The sequence below is a fragment of the Lepidothrix coronata genome, unplaced genomic scaffold (assembly GCF_001604755.1).
Source record: "Lepidothrix coronata isolate B3197 unplaced genomic scaffold, Lepidothrix_coronata-1.0 Scaffold81, whole genome shotgun sequence".
NCBI classification, from domain to species: domain Eukaryota; kingdom Metazoa; phylum Chordata; class Aves; order Passeriformes; family Pipridae; genus Lepidothrix; species Lepidothrix coronata.
In genome coordinates this window covers 72228-100169 of record NW_016690261.1, presented here as the reverse complement: position 1 = coordinate 100169, position 27942 = coordinate 72228, and the positions used below count along the sequence as shown (strand labels likewise).

Genomic DNA, 27942 nt, shown 5'->3' with positions numbered 1-27942 from the left:
TTTTCCTCCTATTTCTTTTCTTTGAAGTGTCTCTGGTTGATCTTTCCCTTGTAAAAACACCCTTGTCCTTCTTGGTATCTGTGGAAGAATGAGAAACTGTATCCTGAAAGAATTATTAAAATTGAAGTTTGAGAACCAATAGGTTTAAGCATGAAAACTTTCAAAAAATGACTAAACCTGTTAAATGTTTTAAAATAACAATAACAACAACAACAACAACAACAACAACAACAACAACAACAACAACAATAATAATAATAATAATAATAATAATAATAATAATAATAATAATAACAACAACTCCAATACATTTGGGGCATATTCTTTAGTAACACTATAAATGTTTTGAATAGCATCTAAAAAACCCAGACAGCTAAAATGTTACCCTTCTTTTTGAAAATGCTGTTATTTCAACTAATGTTGCCAGTGAAGTATCATTACTCTGAAAATTCCCTCCTTCCAAAACCTCTAGACTTTGACCTTAGTGCTTCATATATTGGATCAAAGACTCATTGTATTAAAAAAGTCTTTGAGGAAAAATCAGCTCTTCAAAATATCTATTTTTAGGTCTACATTTTTTTAAAAGAGTTTACGTCAAACACTGGCATTTCATAAAGATAGAATTCACTATTTTTAATAGCTAATTCTCTGAGATATTTTTGTTTCCAGATTCATGTAATTTTGTATAGATGGGAAAAAAGGGAAATAATTTCTCTGAGATCATTTTGTCTCTTTTTCTAAGCTACTAAATTGAATTACTGAATTAAAGCATGAATTTCAGCTGTTCCAAATACCTTCTGTTTTGGCAGAAATCATATTCAGATCCCTTTTTAGATAGTATGTGGAATTCCTCCCTTCCAAAAAAAAAAAATAAATTTTAGATTTCTGAAGTGGAAAGGGCAGGGGAGCTGCACCAGGAGCCAAAACTCTCAAATGAGGGACAAATTATTTGCTTTCTAGATTTAGGGACTTTCAGGTTCAATTTATATTATATGATCCTATATATGTCTAAATACTCAAAGCATGTTAGGTCTCCATATATAACTGAGTGCAAAGGCTCAGTGCAAGTCATTAATTTTCTGAATTAATTTCTGAAGCTACTTATCTGCCCAAGGAATGACTACTTCTAAAAGAAGTAATGGCTGTTATGGTTGATTTCATGGAACTCAAAGTTAAATTTTACCTACCTCATCTATATCAAAGCTACTGTACTTTGAAATGATTATATTGCATACAGAGCAGAAATACGTTATTAACTTCTGTGCAGCACGGTGCATCACATGTATGTGGTGTTGTGTGGTTTTGTTGCTCAAAGTCTAACCTCCCACAGAAAAATACAGTCATTTTGTTTTTGAGTTGATGGTTTGAGACAGAAAGAGTAAATCAAATTATTATGATAACTGAAGCAGTGACAACACTGAAAGGAATAGTTCATTTTTCCATCTGTTCATCAGGATATGAATACAAATAAGAGCATCATAGCACGTGGGTATTTCACAGCACTAAGTTTTTACCTGGAAATGCAAACAAAACTGTCATTCTAAAGGATTTTGGTTTGTGTAATCTACTGGTCTTAAACTGAACTAAATATAATTCTATGAATACATAAATAACAGATTTCCATGGAAATTTACTGTAGAAATATGTATGCAATGTATGTAAAAGTAAATATCTAGGAACAGACTATGACTTTCTCCTTGGTACTGTATGAAATATTAGAAGTTGAACTACTACTTTGTTCACTGCCTTTGTAACGCTCTGATGTTATAAAAGTCTAAGGTGTTTTAAAGGAGAGGTCATGTGTACGATAGTCTGGAAAGTAAATCTGGCTGCAGAGCATTAAACTTCTGCTATTCTCAGCTGGTGGGCTTGGACATGACTGCCGGAATATTCACACGACCACTGCAATGATACACTGAGCAAAGAATTAAAAAGATCCGTTATTTTCTTGACCCACATAGTATTTCAATGAACAGAAGCTGAGCAGAAAGAAAATTTTTCTTGCATACAAAGTGAATTTGCAACAACATATATTGTATATTAGTAGTTTTTTCCCTCGCATCCTGGTGTTAATGTAATCAGTCACAGCTACCAAAAATCATCTGTGGATTGAAACTTTTGTTCAGATGAAGCACTCCTAAGGCATTTCCTCAAAGGCTGTAGTAGAGTAACTACTCTGCTTGGCATTACTAATTCTGTTCTTTATCACCACTGTTGGTGATAACTGTTTCAGCTGGAAGAGATTGTAATTGTTGTTTTAGGAAATTGAGGAAAGTCTTCCATGCCAGAAAGCTCAAGGCTTGTTTTTTACATCATATATTCAGTGTTATTTGGCTGAATATCTATGTTTTATTGGATTGAAGGGAGCTAAAGTAACCTAGTTTAAAGACTCATTCTCTAGTATAGATTAAAAAATTGCCTTCCAAATTTTGAACAACTATCACAGCTGTACTGTCCCCACTCAGATGAGGTTTATTTAGCGTAAAAAATGTAAATGTCTATTTCGCTGGATAGCCAATGCATCTCACCTTTGTGTCCCGGACTCGTGTAACGCCACGGTCCCCGTGGCAGGTAGAATCCTTTATTCACGTGTGTACCAGGTCTTTTATCAGCTCAGGAGGGGAAAAGGTCAGAACATAGGGCAGAGCATGAGACAGACAAGCGGGGGGACAAACCAGGATAGGGACACGGGCAAAAGAGGGAGGAACGTGGGAGAAACCGGGGAGAGAAGGGGCGAATGGAGGCTGTCCCCTCTCTGCAGCTTCTCCAACCAATCGGCAGAGAAACAGAGGAGCAGGGAGGTGAACAGGCTGGGAAATACAAATTCTGGGGAAGCATACAATGTGTATATACATAATAACTGTAAAGTCTGTATCATAAAGTCCTTTCAATCACTGTACATCTTTTTCCACTTCTGAGATTTTCCCCATTCTGATTCCTGGTCCTTCACAATGTATGTATCAGATAAATGAAATATAGTTTTATTTAAAATGAAATGGTATTGCAAGACAATTGAGCTATGAAAATAGTTTTCATAACAGACCAAGACTAAGTAAATTTTTTTTTGTCATACGGAGTGTTGTCATCTATTTTGACTGTGTGTACGTGATGAACATTAGTGATCTGACAAAGTCTCTGAGTTTATCTGAGTTTGGCAACCATTTTCCTTTTAAATACGAATTCATGATAAGTATTCAATCTTTCCATGCTAACTTAAAAAATATATTAGTATAAAAATTCTAGTCCATGTCTGCTGGAATCAGGGATATTTTAATGTTGAAGTTACTCNAAGAAATAGGTTTTAGAACTTTTAATGTTGTGCCCAGAATCTTGAATTCACTATTCCAGACATGCTTGGTAACTGTTTGACAATGATTTGTAGTTAGTTCAAGCAATCTACAGAGAACCACTATTTTCCTTTTTTTTCCCCTTTATCATAATTAGTTCAGTCTCTAAATATCAAAAGCCAAATTATATAAATGAAAAACATTTTATTAATGTGAGCAGAAAAACACATTATGCCCTTTTTTTGGTAAATACTTTTTTAAGAAAACTGAACCCCTCCCCCAAAAAAAATCTTGCAGTATATTGTGAATATTGTCCTTAAAACCTGGACTCATAGACATTAGAAATGTCAGTCTGTGAAGATTTTCACATGTTCAAAATTTGTAGAAAGCTTGATTTTTTACATTTTTTTCTCATTTTGATAAATGAAAGATATTTATTCAGATTTCTGTTTATTACTTTGTGAAGTAAGTTATAATCCAAAATAAAGTGTGAACTGAAAATGTGCACCAAAATTAAAAATTAATATTTTATAATTTTTTAAAAATGAGATGTTTAAATATAGTCTGAAAAATTTGTCAACTATATTTTGGCTGAAATGCCTATGAGAAGGACTTTTGATAAAACTAGAATTTTTGTCTAGCAAGTTTTTTCTTTCTAAAAAAGTAGAGAACTAACTTAGAGTTCCACATGCAAATGTATCAAAATACAAAACTGTTATTTTAGTATTAAAGAGGATTGCTGTATCTGTTTGGCAATACAGTCTTTTCCTCTGTCTCTGAGGACAATGAAGTATCACTCTGAAAAAAAAACTAAGCTAAACTATTCAACTTTCCTGAATTCTTAAGCTTTTATCCCCTTACTTCTTGAGTCTGTTCATAATTCCCATTATTTTCTTATCTCCAAAACAGCTTTGACCTTCATTAATTCAGTTTTCACTACATCTCTCTAAAACACATTAGTAGTTTAACAAAGACTGAAACATTTATTCTATTATTAACTCTGATATCCAGCAAGAAACTCTGATCAAGAATAAGGCTTCAAGTATCCTAGACACAGTGAAAACAAATAAACAGTCTCTACCCTAGAGATATTTAAGTTGTGTACTGTCAGTGCTTACCTTCCTTCCAAAGTATGAGCAATAAAATAACTTTCTATCTATTGTGAAAAAAATACAGTGAAATTCTTTTCCTTTGTGGAAGCTATTGATTTATTTTAGCTGGATAATTGGTCCCAAGAGCCTTGATCAGAAACTGTAAAAATTCCTGTGTCTCATTAAGTGTTTTAATTTAGCAACCTTGCAGTACAGTTGTAAAAAATTACCTTCCTTGGCATATAAGCTACTCAATGACTGAGGACAATTAGAAAAAAAAGCAACAAAACAAAAAAAACCTTTATTGCTACTTCATTTGTCATTAAAGAAATAAAAAAGGTAGACCTTGTCTTATGCATTCAGTATCAGAAATTTGTTTTGATTTAATCAAAAATCCTTATTTAGACCTGAAAAACTTACAGAAAACACATGCATAAAAGGTTTGAGTTTCCTTATGGGAAAGGAAATAGCAAATAATTGCATCTTGAGACTCTATTATTTATTAGACCATTACAAGCATAACAGACCCAAAAAGAGAAGCCAGAACTGCCCTTTTGCATGTGAGTGCCTTAGCCGGAACTTCATGAGTAATATATAAGGATAAACTAAACTCTAGTTTAAAAGTACTACATCTTTAAAAAGTTGCTGCACTGAGTTAAAAAGATTCTTTTTTCCAGATTTATTTTTGGTCTCAGTTGCTCCCAGACACTTGATTGCTCAGACGCTGGGTTGAACGTCTATTTATCAGGAGTGATTAGTTTTTAATGAAATTTTGTTGTCCTGGGATGTAGGGGATGTATCTTTAAAACCTATAAATGTCATGTTTATCTCAGGACAACATTCTTACTATTAATACCCTATATAAAAGAGATCAGCATCATCACAACCAAAATGGAGGTTGAAAAAATTAAAAGTGTCATACAGAGTACAAGTGGCTTCCCACTAATTCTAGAACATAACAGACCTTATGTGAGAAAGAATTTAATATATTCACAGACCACAGTACTTCTAAGCGTAGGAATTTAAGTAAATGCACCTCAAGATACCCAAGAGTTGACTGAAGATTTAGTCAAGACTTCTCGAAACAAAACCAAGGGACAATTAAATTCCTAAGTCTGTATGTAAATTAACTTCATATATCACTATTTGTTCCCACATCATCAAAAGAAGAAAAGTACAAGTATCTTTTAAAGAATTCCTTTGACATACAGACACAAATAAGACCACCAGCAATTAAGGACTTCTGCATTTATGTATGTTGGAGATTGCATAAATTTTGTACTCAGAGAAAATCAAGAACACTAATTGAGAAGATAAAGCACAAATTATCTGAAACTCACTTTGAATATTTTGTGTTATTTTTTATTGCAATATCTCTTATAGACTCAGACTATGAAATGGTTTGTCAGACCACGACAATGTGATGAATTAACTAAAATTTTATGGCCTGGTTTGAGCAAAGTTCCAATTTCAGACAGTACAGAAAGTTTTCGAATTTATGAACATTTATCTTCTGAATTTTTACAGGGTAATGAATTTAATAATTGGACTGGTTAAGGTATTTAAATTCAATCAAGACAAAGCTGCTGAATCCATTTGTGACTTCATTATAAAAGAAATAAAACAACAAAATAAATTTTATTTTTATTCCATGTAAGTTATGTTACCACTTTAGAAGACGTTTTAAACCCAAGTTTTAGAAGAAATTTTAAAACTGAGCTTTAGAAAAAATCTGTGCAGAGTTCTGCTGGCTGGTACACATACCCTCTTTCCATGGTATCTTTTAACTTAAGAGTGGTATATTTTCATAAGACACCTTCTGTGCAAAGGTAAAAAAAAAAAAAAGAATTTTTCCAACTGTAGTGTTTAAGCTCCCTTTCCATAGCAATGACTTTGCTTGTGTTTTGGTATCTACAAATTTTGTGCAAAGTTCAATTTTATAACAACAGTATCATCGGCTAAAAAAACTCAGGATTCTAAATTTTTTCATCAGTAAAAGATTCATCTCTGTCAACCAATTAATTTGGAATGACTTACCAGGCCCATTTCTTGTCTAACACAATGAAATATATTTTATATGCTTCTAGTTCCTCTTGTAATTTTCTCCTTCAGTTTCTTGATAAAACAGCATCCCTTCTTTTATTCTGCTACTTGTTTTCCAGCTGAGATATTACTGTTTCTCTTTCTATCCAGAACTCTTTGCCAGATTTATTTTCATGATTACTATTCACTTTTTGATCTTTTTGAGGAAACAGATGCTGTATTTTTTTAAGTCAAAAGGAGAATTGGAAGTAAATTTTATTTTAACTTTTATAATTACAACATCTCATGTAAACCATTTTTGTCAGTTTTCCCTTGTTGAAAACAGGAAAGTGAAGGACCGTTTCTCTATTACACTCTCAGCTACAACAAAATGAACCCCTTAAATGAAAGTCATTGAACAGATTAAAATATCAGAAGGTGATACACAGAGACTTACACTTCTAAACTGCGGTTAATACGTCCTAAAAAGCATTTGAATCTTGGTATTGAAATTCTATTACTCCCAGTCACATTTCTCTACAGTTGACAAATGCAGATAAAACTAAGTTCTTCTTATGACTAGTGATAAGCCCTTAAATCCAAACTCTCCCACTGATAGTGGTCTAAGGTTATTATTTTATCCCTCTTTATGATTAACCTTTTTGTCTTTAAAACTAAAAGTATGTCTACAGGGAACGGAGGACAGCTGTGATAACAGAATTGAGGGAAGAGTGTTTCACATTTGATTCCGCAATAGCTTGTGTGTAGTGCTGAAATGTGTAAATTGCAGTATTTGATATTCCACCTTAGCAGGAGACTTTACTGCTTCTCAAAGGTTTCTTTTATACTGCCAGTGAGCCATTGCCACAGTTCAGCTCAAGAGCAGCCATGAAAGAGTGGGAGCCATTTCATTGATTGTTAACATATGAATATTTCTACAAGTAAGCAACAGTCTATGCAATGTCAGCTATTAAAGAATGAAGACCAAAACAATATTAATTAGAGACTAATAGATTGCACCTAACCCTAATTGAAAATGCTTTATCTCATGTTCAGTTAAAGAATCGTAATGGTGACTTCTATAATTTTCACATTCTCTCACTGTTCTCTCTTCCCTTAGCAAATTATTCAGATTAGCTGTGATAACAATGCATGATTAAACTGTTTTGAAAAAGAAATAAGCTGCAGTTGTGTCTGTCTATGAATGTTTGTGTCTTCCTACTATATCACCTGAAGCTGCATTGAAAGTAGGAATGAGGCCAATGAAAAATGCAAGCTTGGCACAAATAGCTTACCAGTTGCATTACAATGTTTGTTAGCTTTCCATAGCTTCACATTTTTTGTAAAATAAACAATCAAACAATATTATAATAGCACTTTTTTAAGTATCCCTAAGGCTTCTCCCATGGCTGCTGTTGATATGACTGCATATTGTATCCCTGCTTAGTGGGAGTTCTTCATATTATTTTGCTGACAATCAGCATGAGGAGTAAAGCTTCATAACATTGACATCAATATCTTATAGTTTGTTCTCCCCATGTCTGATTATTAAAGACAACAGAAAATCAGCATGGGTGCAGTGGTATGGTTTGGTGGTTTGGTAGCTGGTCTGTTCAGCTTTCAGTCACAGATGTCGAGAGTCTGTGATCAAAAACTTAACTTCCTTGGTTTGTGATTAAAGTGTTCTTTCATGTGGCCATATTCCCTTATGCCTGTGATTTCTGTTGCATTTATATACTACAGAAAAATTATTAAAATTCATACCTAAGTGCCTTAACTTTAGTAAGTGTGACCTGGAAATCTGCTGTATAAAGATCAAGTGTTTTCTTGCAAGCTCTTTTTCTTACTGCTCGAACAATGAATATTTTCTTCCTTTCTCATCTGACTTTGCTGTCAATATGGTTGCTCCTGAGAGAACCATCTATAAATATCAGCAAAAATACATTCAGTGAGTATGCCAGAACTTGATGTCTATCTGAATGTTTTCTTCAGGTTATCCTCGTTCTCACTGTTCTCAGTTGATATTTTTTCTGGAAGAAAGCTTTTTTTCTCTCATCACAGCTTAAGTCAATTGGTCTTGCTGTTTGTTTTTGTTGACAGTTTTCTCTAGCAAACTGGCTTGCTTTAGTATATACATGAAAATTCTTGTGCAGGTCTGTTTCTCTTTTTTAGATCCCTCAAATTTCATGTGTGTTTGAGAGACATGCAGAGGACAAAACTTTTTAATGAAGAATGGCTTTCAGTGCAGAAATCCTTTATATCCTTCTAAACATAAGTGACTGAGAACTTGAAGATCTTGTTCATATGAAAGTAAACTGTACTTGCCCCGAGGCTCTGAAAAGTGTAATGTACATTTTCAACTAGATTTTTAAGCATACCAAGACAGTTTATTGGCATTTTTAACTATCATAAATTTGATAGCTGAAGTTTTATTAAGCAAACAGCACTCATTATATACATAGATATGACAGATTCAAGTTTTCATGTACTGCCCTCTTCATTTTTTTTGTTTTATTTTCTTGTTATATTCTTTATACTTACTTTCAGAGGAACATTTTGATTAAATACTAACATAAAGTCATTCTGTTCAGTGTGAAATTCCCTGCTGATTATATACGTTTCCTTACACTAGGTCAGACTTGCTGAAATAAACTTGGAGTGCCAGGGATGATAAAAATCAGGAAAGAGTCAGAAAATAAATTCTTGGCAAACTGTAACCCTAAATCCTGGGGTTTATTTTCTTATACAAGTCTCTGAAAAACAGTGGCGTCAGAACAGAGAATGTGGTCTGAGAGAGAATAAAATACACTTCTTCTATATACATATAGACAACCACAGTGGGCTTCATCTGATCCAGCTTCAGCCACCTAAACCATAAGTTTTAAGTTCTAATTTTTTATCAAGCTGATTTGAAACAAGAACTTCTAGAAGATTTTACTTTTCATACCATTAGATTAGTTACCCTTTGGAAGCACCAATCCATATTGATATGGAGAAAACCTGAGCAAATTGTCTTGTACTCTAAAGTCTGCTTTTAGAGACCTGTAGTAATAGTAAATACTTATACATGGAGAGAACATAAGGAGTATACCTGCAGTAAAACCCATGGAGCTATTGGATTTTGCAGGAGCTGTAGAAGAATTTTCTTCTTCCTACTTTTTTTTTTACCTCTTCAGCCTTGTTATAATAGTGTACTGAACAAAAGACATACCATTATAAACCATAGTTGATAAGAAAGAATGCAAAGATTTCTCGGGATATATAACTAAAGAATATATGTATTAATATAAAAATTAGAAAAAACTTAGAACTATTTAGTAGCAAGTCTTGATATCCAAAATTTGTAAATTGCTTGCAAGTATCACAGTGAAAAATTTGCCTCATGTTTCAAATGAATAAAATAAACTGAATAAAATAGAGAATATTTGTACCAAAGCCTTCAGTTTCTTTGGGCCTCCATCCAACTGCCTCTTCCCATTTTGATTTCTGTGCGCAGTATATTAAATTATTTTCAAGTACATAAAGATGTGCTATTTGAGATGTTAAAATTTTGTTGGTATTTTTCTGATGTAAAGCGGAATTTTTGAATTACCTTTGTACTGATTCTGACCTGAAAGGATTTAACTTTCATTATAGCAGAAGCCATGGTGCTGTGTTTTGGGTCTTTGGGTAAAACAGTATTGCTAACACACCAATGTTTTGGTCAATGCTAAAGAATGCTTATAGAGTCAAAGCTTTCTCTTCTCCCCCCCACCCAACTCAGTTTGCCCAGTGAATAGGCTGGGGGAGAGCAAGAAGTTGGGAGAAGACGCAGATGGGACAACTGACACAAACTGGGCAAAGTGACAGTACATATCATAAAATGGGATACAATAAAAACTGCATGTAAAGGAAGGAAGGTTGTTGTCTTCCAAAGTGGATATTACTTAGAGGTTGTCTGGGCATTGTTTTGCTTGTGGGAGGTAGTGAGTGATTTTTTGGTTTTTTATTAGTTGTTTGATTTATGTGTTGGATTTTTAAAATTTCCTCTACTTATTAATCTGTCTTTATCTTGGTCCATGACTTTTCCTGCTTTTGCTTTTTCTATTCTCTCCATCAGCCTGCTGACGGTGAGGAAAGTGGGCAAGAAGCTGTGTGTGCACTCAGTTGCTGACTCATCCAACTTTTAAAATCAGTTTATTCATTCTTTTAAGTTTATAGCTTAATTGAATCTCTGGTTTTTAGTAATTGAGTTCAAAAGCTGTCATCACTACCCAAAGAATGCATTGAAGATTGGCTCATCAAAATAATTTCAGTCTTAATAAAGAAAATACAAGTGAGAGAAGAAATAAAAATACATAGTGATGAATTAGACTGTCTGAGGTTTCAGGTTTGGAAACAGAATTTCTTAACAGTTGTGTCTTTTCTTCTTGAAGAAATGACTGTTGATAATCTCTACTAGTTTGTGTCTCAAAAAAACCATCACTGCATCTGCACTGTATTCAAGGCCATGGTCTAGTTTGTACCTTAAAACAATGCATTTATCCCAAGAAAGTCTTATGAAAAAAGGCTTAAACATATAACATTACACATACAAATGACTACATTGTTTTTACAAATTTGTCACAAGGAGACCGTCATAGCAAAAGCAAATGGTAGATTAAGGGTGAGAGATACTGGACACAGTTTGGAACACCTGAAATATGATTAGATGTAAGAAAGAATTTTTTTTTACCATGAAGGTCATAAAATCCCTGAATTATTTTCCCAGAGGTGTAGTGGAATTTCCAACCTTGGAGTCATTCAAGAATTGACTAAAAATAGTCCTGAGCAATTTGATCTTACTGAGTCGGCTTTGAGTGAGGAGGTAGGACTAGAGGTCTCCTGAGGTCCCTTTCATCCAAGTAATTATAAGATTATATTATATAATTAAAATAGAATGTATAGATGAATTTTTAGCATAAAGAATTGTTCAATTATCACAGTATTATAATGTACTTTCATGAAATTTTTTCAAAGTTCTGTCTTTGAAATACATTCACTGAGACATCTTGCAGTTTTGGAATTAAGATAATTAGATTCTCCAACTATTTCTAAACTAGCTGAGAACAGAAAATTAGAAAACTGGCAGATTTAGTGTGTTAAAGATTTTCTTAAGGGACCCTGAGTTTTTAAAATATTTGGGTGCAACCTTAAGAAGCATGACCTAATGCAGGTTAAAGGATTAATAGTTATTTAGTGTCACATGGTTATTATAAGCACATATATAATACTTAGACTCTGATTCCATAATATGCTTAGTATGCTGGCTGCTCCTGCTGAAGTCATATATATTTTTGCAGTATTGAGGTCAGATTAAAATAAAGGACTTCAGTACATAAACATGAAAGATGCCTGAAGTTAGCTGATCACATTTGGAATTAACAAAGTAATACAACTTCTAAATTAATCTCTTAAATGAAAAACATCTGCTTGTGTTAAACTGAGACATTCAGTAATAGATTTGCCTCCATTCATCTCTGTCAAAGTGAGTTACTTTTGCATGCAGACCCTAGGCAGCTACCCCCATTTTTCCAACTGTGCTAACATTAGTGATTTAACCAGGATCCAGGTAACTCTTTATCTGTAGCTTTTTTTTCCCCCCCTCAGGATTCAGCTTTCTTCCAAAGTTATTTTTAGTTCAAACAGCTGTTTAGTCACAAAAAGAGCAGTTTCAATCCCAGAATAACAAGCTGTGCAGAGAGGCAGAAGCTCAGCCGTAGCACTAGGCTAACTTGCCTTCAAGGCTTCCTGGTTGGAGCTGACAAGCATCTGGCTAGTGACAGGCTGGTCTGTATGAGCTCACTTGTATCTGTTTGCAAATTACCATGTAAACATGGGTAAAGTAAAACAGACTAAATTGTTGCAGCATCTTGTCTGTCAGACTCAGCCTATTTGGGAATTCACTGTGCTGATAAATAAACGGAAGCTTATAAGATTCTCACAAAACAAATAAATGCTCAGTCCTATGACACTTATCGTCATCTCTTCAAAATGACAGCACCCTCAGATAGCAAAATTACAAACCCATAGATTTAGTTTTCTTTATATCTCCATGGAAGGCTATATACAGCTGTAAAACATAATTTGACTTTACTTTGGCTTTTTTAATTGCTAGAATTTCAATCTAAATGTTAATAGCAAATGAGTATAAAATTATATTTCCTTTTAGATGGATACAAAGATATAGTTTCTTCAACTGATATATACTGTGTACAATATCTGATAATCTTTATTTATCTGCAATCTTCTTTCATTTTGTCCCTCAGATGATAAACGTAGAACATACTTTTTTAAAATATAGCCATTAAACCAGTTGTGATTTAGAAAACAAAAGACCATTGGAATAGATTTGATAAAGAGCACACCAAACAATTTCCAACTGATCCTATTCTGAATGCAAAAGCTGCTGGTGCTGATCACATTAAATAAATTATAAGGAAGGTCAAAGAAGGTGCACCCCCCAAAAAAAAAAACAAACAAAAAAACAGTACTGCAAAACTGGTAACAATGGATGAGGAGGAGGCTGAGGTGCTCAACAAATGTTTTGCCTCAGTCTTCAATTGCAAACTTTCTTCCCATACCTCTCAAGTGGATGGACTGCAGGACTGGGACTAGGGGAGCAAAGTCACTCCCACTGTAAAAAAAGGTGAGGTTTGTGACCCCCTGAGGAACCTGAATGTACATATGTCTATGACACCTGATGAAATGCATCCCAGAGTCCTGAAGGAATTGGCTGATATAGTTGACCAGCCACTTTCCATGATATTTTAAATGTCACAGCAGTCAGGTGAAGTTCTTGGTGACTGAAAAAGGAGAAACTTTGCATCTCTTTCTAAAAAGGACAGAAAGGAGGAACCTGGAAACTACTGACCTGTCAGGCTCACCTCTGTGCCTGGGAGGATCATGGAACAGATCCTCCTAGAAGCTATGCTAAGGCACATGGGGAACAGGGAGGTGATTTGAGAAAGCCAGCACAGCTTTATCAAGGGCAAGTTCCGCTTGACCAACTTAGTGATCTTCTAGGATGGAGTAACTGCATCAGTGATCAAGGGTAGGGTTACAGATAGCATTTGCCTGGACTTCTGTAAAGCCTTTGACATCGGCCTCCAAAATATCCTTCTCTTTAAATTGGAGAGAGAAGGATATGATGAGAGGACTGTTAGATGAATAAGAAATTGGTTGCATCTAGAGGGCAGTGGTCAATGGCTCAGAGTCCTGATGAAGGACATCAACGACAAGTGGTGTTCATCAGAGATCTGTATTGAGACCAGTGTTATTTAACATCTTCATTAATTGCAAAGATGAAGGGATCGAGTGCACCCTCAGCAAATTTATAGAGCTGAGCAGTGCTGTTGGTACACCTGCAGAACAGAATGCCGTCCAGAGGAACCTGAACAAGCTCAAGGAGTGGTCCCACAAGAATCTTAGAGGTTTAATAAGACCAAATGCAAGGTGCTGCACCTGGGTCAGACTAACACCCAGTATCAATTCAGGCTGGGGGATGAACAGATTGAGAGCAGCCCTGCTCAGAAGGACTTGGGAATGCTGGTGGTTGAGAGGCTGGACATGAGACAATTGTATCCTGGGCTGAGTCAAAAAAGTGTGGTCAGTAAGTCAAGGGAGGTGATTCTCCGACTCTGCTCTGCTCTGGTGAGACCCCACCTGGAGTGCTGCATCCAGCTCTTGGGTCCCCAGCACAGGACGGACATTGACCTGTTGGAGGAAGTCCAGAGGAAGGGAATCAAGATGATTAGAAGAATGGAACATCTCTTCTATGAGAAAAGGCTAAGAGAACTGGATTTGTTCAACCTGGAAAAGAGATTGCTTAGCAGTGACCTAACTGGGATCTTCCAGTACCCGAAGGGAGTCTATAAGAAAGGTGGAGAGGGACTTTTTTTCAAGAGCATGAAGTGATAGGACAAGGGGGAATGGATTAAAGCTAAAAGAGAGTAGATTTAGATTAGATATTAGGAAGAAATTGTGAGCGTGATGAGGCACTTGAACAGGTTGCCCAGAAAAGTTGTGGATATCCTATCTCTGAAGGTGTTCTAAGGTTAGGCTGTATGTAGGTCTGAGCAACCCAGTCTAAAAAAAGGTGTCCCTTTCCATGGCAAAGGGGTTGGAACTACATGATCTTTAAGGTGCCTTCCAACCCAAACCATTCTATGATTCTACGAATATAAGACACAAACTCCCTTTTTGCAATTTCAGACTTTCTGTGACAAATAATATTGTTTAGTCCCATAAGTCAGTCATGATTCTGGTCCTGATACAGTAAAGTTCCTAAACATCCAAATTTTATGTTTTACCCAAATCAGATTTTTTGGTATTTTGTTAAATATTATCCATGTGCTTGATAGAGCAGAATTGACTGCAACCAGCAGCTGTACAGAAAAGCGGTTCATCAGCAGTTTGCCAGATGATGTGGAGCTCACAGTAAAAAGGTGGCAGAGCTATCCTATCCTAGCCTTATCCTATCCTAGCCCTTCCCAAAAATTAATGTAGCTTGCATTGTTTCCTATAGGAGACTGAACTCCTTTGAATTATTTCTGAAATGTACTCTTTACTATTAATTGTTCTTCATCAAAATACCTTACTTTAAGTAGCAGGTAGTGCAATTAATTGCTTACCACAGCTAGTAAAGATAAGTATTTTGCCTCGAGCAGGTCATATAGAAGAGAAGCTTAAACAAACTTCATTTTTTATGAGAAAATTAACTTACTTCTACAACTTCTGTTGCAGGTAAAGACATAATCATGACAAAAAGTAATAAATATATTAGAATAGAAGAAACATATTATTTGTATTACGAGTCTTGACATGTATCACAGTACTAAAATATATTTTCATGAAATTGATTCAAATTTCTATTTTAGAAAGACATTCATTGAAACAGCTTTCAGTAGTGAATATAAGTATTTTTGGGAGCTTCAGATATAGCTGACAGCCAACTCATGAGCCAATATATTTCTTGAACTCCTACACATTCAAAAAAGTGCATAAATACTTGAAAACTATACAATGTAGCTTATAAAGAGTAAATGAAAACTGGTATTATGTACCTGTAAGCTCTAGATAGTAGTTACTGCAAAATAAATAATAAAAAAAGTCTTGACAAAGAATAAAACTCCTCTGAGAAGAGAGAGGGAAGGTAAACATTACTTACACTAATGGTTCTTTTCCTGTTCTAGGAGGAAGATTAGGCAGCTAGAGTGCATTTTTCAGTTCTTTAGAAATGTTGTATTTGGGATTATGAGAAAGATCATGATAAAAAGATTTGCCATGCACTTCTTTGAAACTTGGGGAGAAACAGAAAGTAGTATAGCATTTAGTTATACGTTTTCTTTCTCTCTGCACATCATTATTTGTGGAACATTAGTTTTCCTATTTTGGTTTTTATTTAGACCACCCACCCAGCAGAGCAGGAGTTTATGTTTTTAGCTGAATGTCACACTAACACTACACTAAACAGGCTAATTTTTTCTCACACTTTAATGCTAATTTTTCAAATGTTTTCATGTCTCTGTTCCATAATTCTAGTCTTCATTTATGCATGTGGGTGTATGAGGAAAAATTATTTTTATTTTTTTTTTCCTTTTTGGTTTGTTTGAGGTTCTTTTGCTTTATTTTGTTTTGTTTTTTGTTTTTCCATTGCTCACTTCACTGAAGGTTTAGACTATCCAGTGCAGAAATTACCACTTCTGGAAAACACTTTCATGACTCTATCATCATGTTAGAGACTTTTAAGAAATGAAAAAAAAACTAACAAACCATTTTATACACAAGATTAACAACCAAAACAACCGAAATATACCATGTAGGACTGCACTGGTAAGCAGCTTAGGGTACACTCCTGACCTCACACTTAGGTGTCCAATCTTTCCTCCAACATCTGCCTGTAGATTGTGTGCACATGTAATGTGTGCAAATACTGTGTTTGCCCAGTATACAAATGATATTTTGGTAACACATCTGTGTTGCTATTTTGGAGGAGTTAACATTAGACCTGCTTCCATTTGCAGAGTTTGTCCTAAATATTACAAGGTAGGAATTAACCTTTTAGCTGAACTCCAGTGCCAACGTGTTTGTAGTGATTTCTTTAACTTTTCAATATGGGAATATGATGCTTACAGAAACAAGACTAAATATAGTTGTGGTTGAGGTATTTCTTTTTAATTATTATTGTTATTACCGAATGCTATAGCACTTCTGCAGAGTTCAGTAGTTTAAATCAATTTTTTTACAATATACCCAAAATTCATGTTCAGTAGAAAATATCAACTCACTTTAAAACTGTTGTTGCTTTACCCTGCTAGGCTTACCTTCTGGCAATATTTAAAATTAAATGCTAGTCCTGATGAATCAAGGCTTAAACTTACATTGAATTCATTCATAGCAAGAATTGACCTTTAATTGACATCTAGTTAAATCTCTTTTACTGGAATAATCACTACAAAACAGAATAAAAATGGTAAATCTAATTACTTTTAACAAGTTCCAAATTATTTACCTCATCTGTTCAAATGGTAAACTGGTGTTATTTTTAAGTCTACACACAGTAATTATCTGAAAAAAATTGCAGCTTTGCAGAACAAATGTCTTTTTTTATATAAAATTTTATTCCTTCTACTTTCCCTGAGGTATTCTAACTGTGTTACACTTACTTTAAAGAGCAAGACTGTTAAAAGACATGGATTCAAAATTAAGGAAGAGATTATCTGAAAGAAATTTTGAAAATACATACAATGGATTTAGCCTCATCCCAGATACCCTAACACGTCAGTAAAAACATCTAATCAAGCAAACTTTCTCTAGCAGTGAAAACATGCTGTGCAGCAAGTGGGTAGAAAAATTAAATGCTAAAAGCCTTACCAATACTAACTCCACTTCAGAAGAAAGATGAAAATATACAGGCTGTTACTTAGGAGTTCAAAATTTTTGCTATGTTAGTGAATTGAACATCAAGTTGCATGTAATTTTCTAGTGGCCATGAGGCTCATCGAATATATCCTGGTACAGAAAAGAATGAAATAAAAAGAAAATGTTAGAAAATTTTAATAATCACACGTAATCAAAACAATTTTGAAGCATAATTTATCTTAAAATCTATAGTGAATATCTAAGACATTACTTTTACTGCAATTTATGAAATAAAAGTGTATGTTGCTTCTATCAGCAGGTTCCAATCAAAAAAATATAATGTGTGCTGATGTAAAAGGCAGCTGTAGCATCGTAGGAGGTGTCAAAGACTCCTGAAATGTCCTGCAATTCAGCATTACATCATCCAGTGTAAAATTCCCCAGTCTAGGGAAGGTATTGGGAGTTTTCTCACCTAGCTTAAGCCTTATAAAGCCCCACCAAATTCCCTCACCACCCTGGACTTCCCTTGACAGCAAGGTAGGCATTGAGGAGGTTTGCCTGCCACCCTGATCAAGGACTTGTCTCCATTCATACCTTTTTTTTGAGCTACTATCTTCTGGCAAGGGAAGGATACAGGATCTCCCTTGATTTGTTTTTATTTTCTGGTGGCTGTTCCTGTTTCTGTCTCAAGGAGGGCAGAGCATGGTTCCACCCATCTCTCTCTTTCTCAGATTCCCTGATATTCCTTAAGCTTTGTACTTCCTCTCATAGTTCTACCATGAGACTGAACAAGTTGGCCACTTGCTCACGCCTCACACAGTTGTTCTCACTACTGCCATCAGGTACTAGTAAAAACTCTGGCACTCTCTGCGCCTTAGACCTGGACAGCTGCATGTTTTCATGGAAACTCTGTCTGGGTTGCCACATCCTTTCAGGCAGATGCAGAGGTCATAGATTTCTGTCAGGTGGATACCATAACTAAGCTCCTTCTGAGAGGATGATGACCACAAGTTGAACTCACCTCGAGCTGATAGGGTAACAACACTGTGTGTGCCCTTCCGTGTGAACTGCCGTCTGATTGCTGCACTGTGACCTCACTGACACCCCATGTCCTGTTTGCCTGCTCTGATCACAGTGTTCCTGCTCACTTGTGTTCCCAAAACTACATGCAGTTGTGGGGGTGGCCATAATTCCCAGGCTCCCACAAAAGCTCCTGGCACCTCACTATCTCCCCACTTCATGGTGATTCTCTGCCCCAGGAAACCCTCTTGTGCATCAAGATCTACTGCTTCACTGTAAATAGTCCTGGCTCCAGAACACCTTGCCTCAGATTGACTTTCTTCCCATTCTACTTCCCATTCTGGCTACACTGGGATGCATGATATCTTGAGCTTACATGAGGACTTTATCCAATATTGTCTATCATCTTCAAAGGAAGATGAAAGTAAATTTAACCTATGTGAATTATTTTTAAATCTACCATAGATTATGGGGCTACTTTTTTTTTTCTTCCATGTTAACTAGTTTTTTTCCTATCATAAGTATATTAAGGTGATAATACTTTTAGTTTCATTACCATTTAGTACTTTTATTCCTTCTGTATGCAGCTAGTTTCTTTTTGATATTCAAAGCAACAAATTATGTTAATTTCTTCAGTAACTTATCCCACTCAAATTCATTATACTGTTCCACGTTGTGAACAGCAGGAGTGTGATCCCTCAGCTAGCAGAGGCCAGAAAACAATAGCATTATGTGAGTGTGAATGGTAGTTCCTTTTCTTCTGTTTTTTTTTGGTTTTGTTTTCTTTCCTTTTATTTCATTTTGATTTGTTGTTAAAGGCAAACAGCATTTTATTTCATTTACCAAAAACCAGTTTATATATTGAAATAATCACTTTTCAAAATATTTAGTGTTCTTTGATGTAAACAAAGCAAGACATTGACACTAACTATGTTTTGATACTTATGTTGCATCTCCATCAGAATATATGCGTATTGCACCCATGAAAATATGAAATGAATTAACTATGATCATGCTATTAGGATTAGCACCACATGAATTCATAATGTCAGAATTTATTTTATTGTTTCTCTATTTCGTTTCAAGTGTCCCATCATTTTCAACATATTTGGTATTCACTGTGTTAATAGTGATCATTACTAATTCATTCAGAACTCTCATGGAAATTTCCACCAAAATCTCACCATAATTCCTATTTATAAAAACATTTAAGCCCTGTCCTTAGATAATGATGACTGATGTTATTGATGAACTGAAGCTAAACAGTTTAGCTACATAGTGTCACTTCTGCTGTAATCTCTGAAAATATGTTTTGACAAACATCAAAAAATTCAGACTATAACCATGAAATAATACAAGTGTCATTTTTTTGCATTTTTACAGAATTTTCACACTTTAACATTCAGAAGGATAATTTTTAATCCTTTAATTGTGATAATCTAATTATTTTCTGATTTTATAGGAGAAAAAGAGAGAACAGTATATTTTCAACAGTACCATCCATTATGTTTTTCAAGTTTGTTTGTGTTACACTTACATAAAAATAATTTGAAATTGGTAATTTGAAAATGTATGGAGTTACAGTGATGCTGTTTTTACCCCATTTCCTGATTTTGGTATTGGAAGGAAGGATTATATTATTCAGTGAAAGCTGAAATACAACCCTTTGAGTTGGATTTTAATCATGTTTTATTCAATAGGATATTATTTTGCAAACAGTGACACTGGCTACACTGTTAATAATATTTGGCCTTAAATCCAAAATAACATCGTGGAATGTAAAACCACATTTCAGAAGATGAAAACCTGAACCTTTTTGTGTTGTAGTTTAAGCCCAGCTGGCAACTAAGCACTACACAGTCATTCACTCACTGCCCCAGTGGGATGGGAAAGAGAACTGGAAGGGTAGAAGCGAGAAAAGTCATGGATTGAGGTAAAGAAAGTTTAATAGGTACAGCAAAAGCCGTGAACAGAAGCAAAGCAGAACAAGGAGTTCATTCTCCACTTCCCACCAACAGGCGAGTGTTCAGCCATCTCCAGGAAAGCAGAGCTCCAACATATGTAATAGTTACTTGGGAAGCAAACGGCATCACTCTGAACGTTCCCCCCCTTCCTCCTTTCCCCCAGTTTATAGACTGAACATGATGCCATACAGTACAGGACATCCCTTTGGTCAGTTGAGGTCAACTGTCCTGGCTTTATTTCCTCACAACTATTTGTGCATCCCAAGATTACTGGGTGAGGTGCTGTGAGAGTCAGAAAAGGCCTTAACTCTGTAGAAGCACTGCTCAGCAGTAATGGAAATGTCTCTATTATCAACTCTGTTTCCAACACAAATCCAAAACATAACCCCATACCAGCTACTATGAGGAAAATTAACTCAGTACCAGCCAAAACCAGCACAGAAAGTAATTTAATTGTTAAACTGTACCACAATGCTTCTTTTTTTTGGTGGTCATATACGGTCCAAAAAGGTTTAAACTAAATTGCACAGGTTCAACATAAGTGGAGGATGCTGTCACTGAAAATAATTTGCAGGTTAGAGAAAGATGCATGTTTGAATCTGTTCTGAGATAAAAGATACTTGAATCTATGAATCACACATCTCGGGCAAGGCTCTCATGTACTCGAGTTTGAATAAAAATAAGCTTACCACATCCAAGTATGTAAACACTCCAGCTGTTATTCTAGAAATATGTTGGTTTCCAGTACCATGTTTTTGGTAGCCCAAGGTATCTCAAATGACACTAGATACTTAAATGGATACAACTGAATTTTACTCTTAGAGTGGTGTTTATTTGCATAAATACAGATATCTAATGTAATTTCAGTTTCTCTAAGATATTCCTTCTGGCCTTGAGCAGTAGCAAAATATGACAATGGATATTTCATAAATTCTGTGTTATTCTCATAGCCTGGTGTGCTTGTCTCAGATACTCTGGAGCAGCTGCCTATGTTTAAGTCATTTCATAGAGCTCTAGATTTTCACTGACAAAAATGAAGTTGTGAAGGTGAATTTGAACAACTTGCTCTCATTGAGCACCCCTCTGTATGCTTCTGTATTTAGATACTACAACCTGGAGCTGAACCATGCCATCTAGTCAGGATTTAAAATTATTCCATTCTGGTTTTTTTCATTGATTTGAACTGTCTTTTGAAAAATATATTGTAACACTACTTCTGAGTAAAGGACTGAATAATTTAGATTCCATTAAGTGACACCTAGCTCTTCTAAAAGCACATCTTTATGATTTCAGACTCCCTTTTTGCAAGCTAGGTGAGTGAGTAAGCATGTGAAGTAATCAAGTAGGGTCTTTATTAAGCTCTAATATCAGTGGTTCTTCAATAAACTCCAGTACTCCAAAACCACCATGGGTTAATTTGTGTCACTGTAACAGAAGGCATGTACCTGCCACTGGCAGTTCTGTGACAACCCATTGTTCCAAAATGCTCTCCAAACCTTTGGCAGTGTAAGGCAGTGCTCTCCAAACCTGTAAGGCAGTGCTACCTTACATCAAATCCACAAGCAATCAGCTATGAGACCATGTAAGTACATTTCCTTTTTGTAAGGAGATGGGAGAAGAGGATACAGATTTCCTGATTCCAAGATTAATCACTGACCAAACTACAACCTTTGGAATCCCTTTGGTTCAGAGTATTTACAGGTCCTTCCTCTGTCACATAAGGACCAGTTGGAGCAAGCATGCCAGACCTTGCTATCCCGACTGACTTTCATTTGAGAAAATCTATTCTAATAGGATTTCCTGGTATGATATTGTTTAATTTTATTTATCATTCTCACTTAATGTAATTTAATTTTTCTCTTCCCCAATGCCATCATTGTCTGTATATGCTCCACATCTTCTTTCAAAGCTTCTTCGTCTTTGAAGAATCTATGAGTGTATACTAAGGCAAAGTCAATCCAATTATTGCCTTAACCTGCTCATAATTTTTTTTCTTGCCTACGTGCTACTCCGAAACTTTCTATATATATTTCTGATATTCTAATTTATTAGAATGCACTACTGTTTGTGGTACTTGTCTGAACTTGTCCTTGAATCTGTTACAGGAGGGCTACTGTAACACCAGAACACCAGAAAACAGGTTTGAAAGCAAATATCTAATACATTTTTGTATCTCACATATTAATCAAAACTAATATTAAAGATCTCTAGTTATGAAGGTAGTGTTACCTTCCTATTAAATTCCTTTTTCACTTTGAGATCCTTACTCAAAAAAAGAAAAATTAGGACTTCTTTATTTAAATATTTTTTGTATTTATGTGACAGACATGAAAACATTCTCTTTTTCCTGCTTTGCAGGTAAAGTTTACTTGTTTTTGACATTTTTGAGATAGATTATCCAGCTTTCACACCACTTTCTATCTATTAAAGTCACCCTGTTCTTCCCAGTTTACTTAGTATATAATATTTTTTTCTACAAGAACAGTGACTAATAACAACACCAGCTTTAATATCAGTTCCAAATTCTAGATGCTTGTCTTTTATTGGAAGCAGAGTTTTTTTTCCTTGATGAACCTCAATATTTGCTATAAGATTTGCTTATTTACTATATGTGTATGATACATAACAAATATACATATATATGACTGAAGAGTCAGTATGTATCTAGCTATTACATGAATTCATTATGTCAGAGTCGTGATTTTTTCCTTTTTCTCTTGCCTTCAAGTACATTGACTTCAATAACTTTGTAAACAAGGATGATACCTATTCTCCGGGCCATGGCAAGTTTCCCTACTTCCAAGTTCACTGGTATTCTTCTAGAATCTTGTGCACGGTGAAGATTTTTGCACCACTAACTGCAAACAAGCCTGGAATGAAGACTGAACTTTCAGAGATCCCCCGTGCAATACACTCTAATATTTTTCTGTTATTAATAAAGCTACAGTTGCTAAATAAGTGGGTGTAATATTTCGAGAAAATAAGATAATACACTATATATATATAAGAATAAATACACACTGACTATATGTGCAGGGACTATACATTGTTTAACTATGCCAATGATCATATACACCTATTTTGAATAGAGGTCATACATTACCCATAATTCTAACCCATGCACCTGGATTAGCCATTATGTGGATCTCTAATTTCTCATAAAATAATCTTGATATTTGACCACTATATGTCTTTGGTTTTTTTTGCTAAAACAAGACCCAGTAAAGATGCCCTGTTATAATTTATTTTAGTTTGTACACCATCAACATTGGTTCAGAGATTAATGTTTTCTCATCGTCATGTGCATTCTGACAGCCTTGTAATAGCTAAAAGACAGATTTCACTAACTTTGAAAGTTAGTGAAATCTGTATTTCACTTGTTGGTTAAAAAAAATTAAATCAATGAACAACTAATCTTGGGATAAACACAATAACTGAAGTTGACGTCCCTTGGTAATGTAAAGCTGTATGACTCACAGTTTCTTTCTGAATATAGTCTAAATAACTTTATTTTGAAATATCCTTTTTGTCACAAATAATGATGTCAGTGTTCCATGTGAACAGAATGGTTAAATGACGGAAATAAAGAGAACATTTCAATCACACATATTCGTTTCTAGTGGGGATTAAGTAAAAAAGAAATCTTTTCCTGATCTTATTAGTTGTGACTTAGGCCTTTTACTGAGTTAAAAGAGTAGGATGCCTGCCATGAAATTAAAACAGCATAGATAGAAACAAACAAAAAGCCCCAGCCTTTTTCACGTTAAGACATTGGTGTTGGGATTCATCGCTATCTACAATTAGTTGCTGGAATTATTTAAAGGAACTAATGATTCACATGAAGGTCGTTGTACTATGAAAAACACTCTTTGTTAAAAGTAAGAATATTAAACTTGCATCCTAGATCTTTTCAAATTAAATGTTTTTCAGAGAATAGGCCAGGTACTATTTCGTTCTTATTACCCATGGAGAGAAAATTAGCAAACTTCTAATAAAGATTAACCTTTAATGAATTATCCCTATAAAATAATTCCTTCAGGGAAACAGGCAGAGCTACCTGCCTGCTCCAACAGTAATTCTTTTTTTCAATATTCTATACTAGGAACATGAGCACAAGAAATGCTAAAACTCAGTTATGTATTTTTTAAAAAAAATTGCATGTAGGGGAAAATAAACAGGGAAAAAGTTTCAAGTTTTAGAGAATTCAATCTCATTTGCAGGCAAAAATTTACAGGAGAATTACCAGAATGTTTCAAGTCAGTGTTTATCAGTGTTTATATTTTGACCTAGGTGTTGAACCTAAATGCCACTATAAATTTCAGATTTTTTTTAATAACAATGGAAAAGTGGGCCAGCATAAATTTTTGCCTACAGGAAGAAGAGTTTTCTTGATAAGAACTACTTTGTAGTTAAATTTACTATTTCACAATTGTTTATTTTTATGTTTTATCAACATAAGAAGAAAATACATCTTATTGCAAACACGGTACACTACTAAGCAAAAGCCACTCAACACTTCTAGACAATAATTTCTTGTTTCTTGAGAGATGAGATAATTTGCTTAGCTGAATATGAGATTACAACAGATATGACACTGCAGCTTTTTGTTTTGTTCTGTTTTGTAATTGTCTAACAGAAAAAAAACCTTTCAGAAAGAAAAATATTGAAAATTTTAAAACATTAGGGTAGATTGAAATGGATTCAAATATTAGTCAAGTTGATCTCAAAAGATAGATTTTTTTCCAATTTCTTAATATCAACATAATACAAGCTGTTTCACTGTCTTAGAACTGGGGATTTAGATTTGAGTCTTGAATTTTTTTATTATATGATGAAGTATCTACAGTGGATTGAGCTTGGCTGGCTGCCAAGTACCCACTAAGCAGCTCTATATCTCTCACTTCATCAGCATAATAAAGGGAAAAAAATACAACAAAAAGGTTTTTGATTGTGTTAAGGACAAGGAATGTCTGTAGTAATAGGACAAAGAATAACGGGTACAAATTGAAAGAGAGGAAATTTAGGGGAAATTTAGGTAGGATATTAGGAAGAAATTCTTTACTGTGAGGGTGTTGAGGTACTGGAACAGGTTGCCCATGGATGTTGTGGATGCCCCCACCCTGGTAGTGTTCAAGACCAGGTTGGATAAGGTCTTGAGCAACCTGTTATAGTGGAGAACAAATAACTGTTCACCTTGGAAACAGATTTCTTGTAGAATCTTGAAAAAGAAACAGCATTTGTAATATCAGGCAGATGGAACTTAGTCTTAAATAAGAAATCAAATTTAAAATACAATATTTTCTTCTTTCTCTGCACTTTATAGGTTACAATGTTTTCTTACATCTTTTTGTTGTGAGATGATTTTCTTAATGTTACAGACATTAATCATGCATCTCTTTTCTTGTTACAAAGCAGACACTGCAAATCACAACAAAACCATTAATGCAAAGACTGGATGAAGTGGCTACAATAAATCACCTTCAAAGACACTTTTGTCACTTTTGTTCTTCAGTTTTCATTAGGTCTATTGAAATTTTCAGTACAATCTTTTGCAAGTGAAATTTGTCTTTTGTTGAGTTTTAACTTGTGAAGGTGATCGGACTTTCTGAAAATGTTAAACTCTGCTATAGCTTAATTGATCATTTTTTGAAGATGAATGGAAATCATAGACTCTATGGACTGATTAACTTCTCTTTTGCCTAGATATGGAATATGAATGAAAATTTTCATTTGCTCAGTTTCTTTACCTTATCATTAGATAATTATGTAAAATGGAATCTTTTGAGTTTTCCATGGTAAGAACTTCACAGTGTTATGGAGTGATGACTGTACTACACTTTTTCATGAACAAATTGATTATCATAGAATCATAAAATCAGAGAAGGGTTTGGGTTTTAAGGGACCTTAAAGATCATCTCGTTCCAACCCCTCTGCCATGGGTAGAGAACCTTACACTAGACCAGGTTACACAGAACCCCATCCAACCTGGTCTTCAATACTTCCAGGGATGGGGCATCCACAGCTTCTCTGGGCAACCTGTTCCACTGCCTCATTACCCTCATAGTAATTAATTTCTTCCTTATATCTAATCTAAACTTACCCTTCTTTGGCTTAAGGCCATTCTCTTTTGTCCTATCACTACATGTTCTTGTAAAAATTCCCTCTCCAGACTTCTTGTAAGCCCCCTTTAGGTACTGGAAGGTGCTATATGGTCTCTCTGCAGCCTTCTCTTCTCCACGCTGAACAGCTCCAGCTCTCAGCCTGTGAGAGGTGCTCCCACCCTATGATCAAGCTCATGGCCCTCCTCTGGACTCATTCCAATAGGTCAATGTCTTTCTTCTTGTTGGGGGATCAAGACCTAGATGCAGCATTGCCTAATGTAATTCTCATTTTGGAGAATTTTAAGCATATCTTTTAGTACAGGACACTTAGTGTACTTAATACACACATAGTGATTCTCTCTATGAACCAAACACGTATGAAGGGCACACCCATAGTATAACTATGGCAATACAGTAATTTTTCTGCACATAGCTGGATTTCAGTCATTTCATTGCTTTCAGTTGGGAGATGATCTGAAAGGTGCAGTGATAGTGACACATCGCTTGTAAGACTAAACAAAAAAAGAGCGTGATAAAAGGGGGACTTGGTGCACATTTGCTTTTTTTTCTTGTCTTCATAAAAATTAGAGACAAAACCAGACAAAAATGCTATTTGAATATTTTATCTAGTATATTTAGATGCATTTAAAGGAAATCTCTGGCATATTTACTACAGAGAGTGGTGATTTTAAACAAACATATCACATCGTTTTCTCCATGTACTAGTTTCTCAGATTTGTTCTAGATAAAGACTAAGTCTAGATGTATTAAAAAAATGACTCATGAAATATTACTATTTTAATGGTTTTGGTTATTTATGGAATGTTATGAGATTTTTTTCACAAGAAACACTCAGCTGTATGCATATTTTCCTTATTCGTTCATTGCAGATGGCCAAAAAGAAATATGTTAAGAAAAAAAAGTAAAAAACCCCAAAAAACATGCCGTGTTGTGCAGTTTTCTCAGAATAAAAAAGAAAAAAAAATGAAAAAAATAGAAGCCTTATCATTAATCACTTGATTGTAGTTTGTAATTTTCCCACAATATACAGGGAACATTCTGGATTATACACAGACTTTTGTATCAAATAATATCAGTAATATATTTGTGAAGAAAAATTCTATTCTTCTGCAAGAAACAGTGATTGGGTCACTTTGAATTTCAGGAAATCTTGACTGTTTATGTAACTGGAAAAATTTCAAAAGACAAAAAAAATCTTTTTGCTTTTTCCTACTCTGAGAAATTGGGTCATAGTTATATCCATGTTAGATCATCTTGGACCATTTGGTCATCATAAATACTTGAATAGCTCTTCCTTGTAGGTCCCTGCATTTTCAAGACAAAGTTTAGTTTTCGGTTACTTTGCAAGGATCTGAAATGCAAGCACAAATGTCTAGTACATAGTGGTTAAAAATTCTAATTCATTATATCTACCAGGGATAATAGTTTACTAGTTTACCACAACTATGCAAAAATGTTAAAGAGTCTGTAATGATCCAACAACTTAAAATGGAAAATTAGCTTATATCCTCCCCATATAGATATATCTTACTCAATGGTATTTTCAGTTAATGTG

At 34.7% G+C, this 27942-nt stretch overlaps 3 long non-coding RNA genes across 3 annotated transcripts; 2 read left to right on the top strand and 1 right to left on the bottom strand.

The window, feature by feature from the left end:
- Positions 1–5: 5 nt before the first annotated feature.
- LOC108499942 lies at positions 6–18358 on the bottom strand. The gene is made up of 4 exons (XR_001875709.1): positions 18303–18358; positions 17294–17431; positions 795–854; positions 6–103 (listed from the first exon to the last, which is right to left on the bottom strand). It is a non-coding gene; the product is annotated as an uncharacterized LOC108499942 (long non-coding RNA).
- A 94-nt stretch (positions 18359–18452) lies between these two features.
- Positions 18453–20313, top strand: LOC108499945. Its single transcript, XR_001875711.1, has 3 exons — positions 18453–18576; positions 18988–19033; positions 20129–20313. It is a non-coding gene; the product is annotated as an uncharacterized LOC108499945 (long non-coding RNA).
- A 1639-nt stretch (positions 20314–21952) lies between these two features.
- LOC108499944 lies at positions 21953–23059 on the top strand. The gene is made up of 3 exons (XR_001875710.1): positions 21953–22068; positions 22371–22405; positions 22994–23059. It is a non-coding gene; the product is annotated as an uncharacterized LOC108499944 (long non-coding RNA).
- The last annotated feature ends 4883 nt before the right edge of the window (positions 23060–27942 follow it).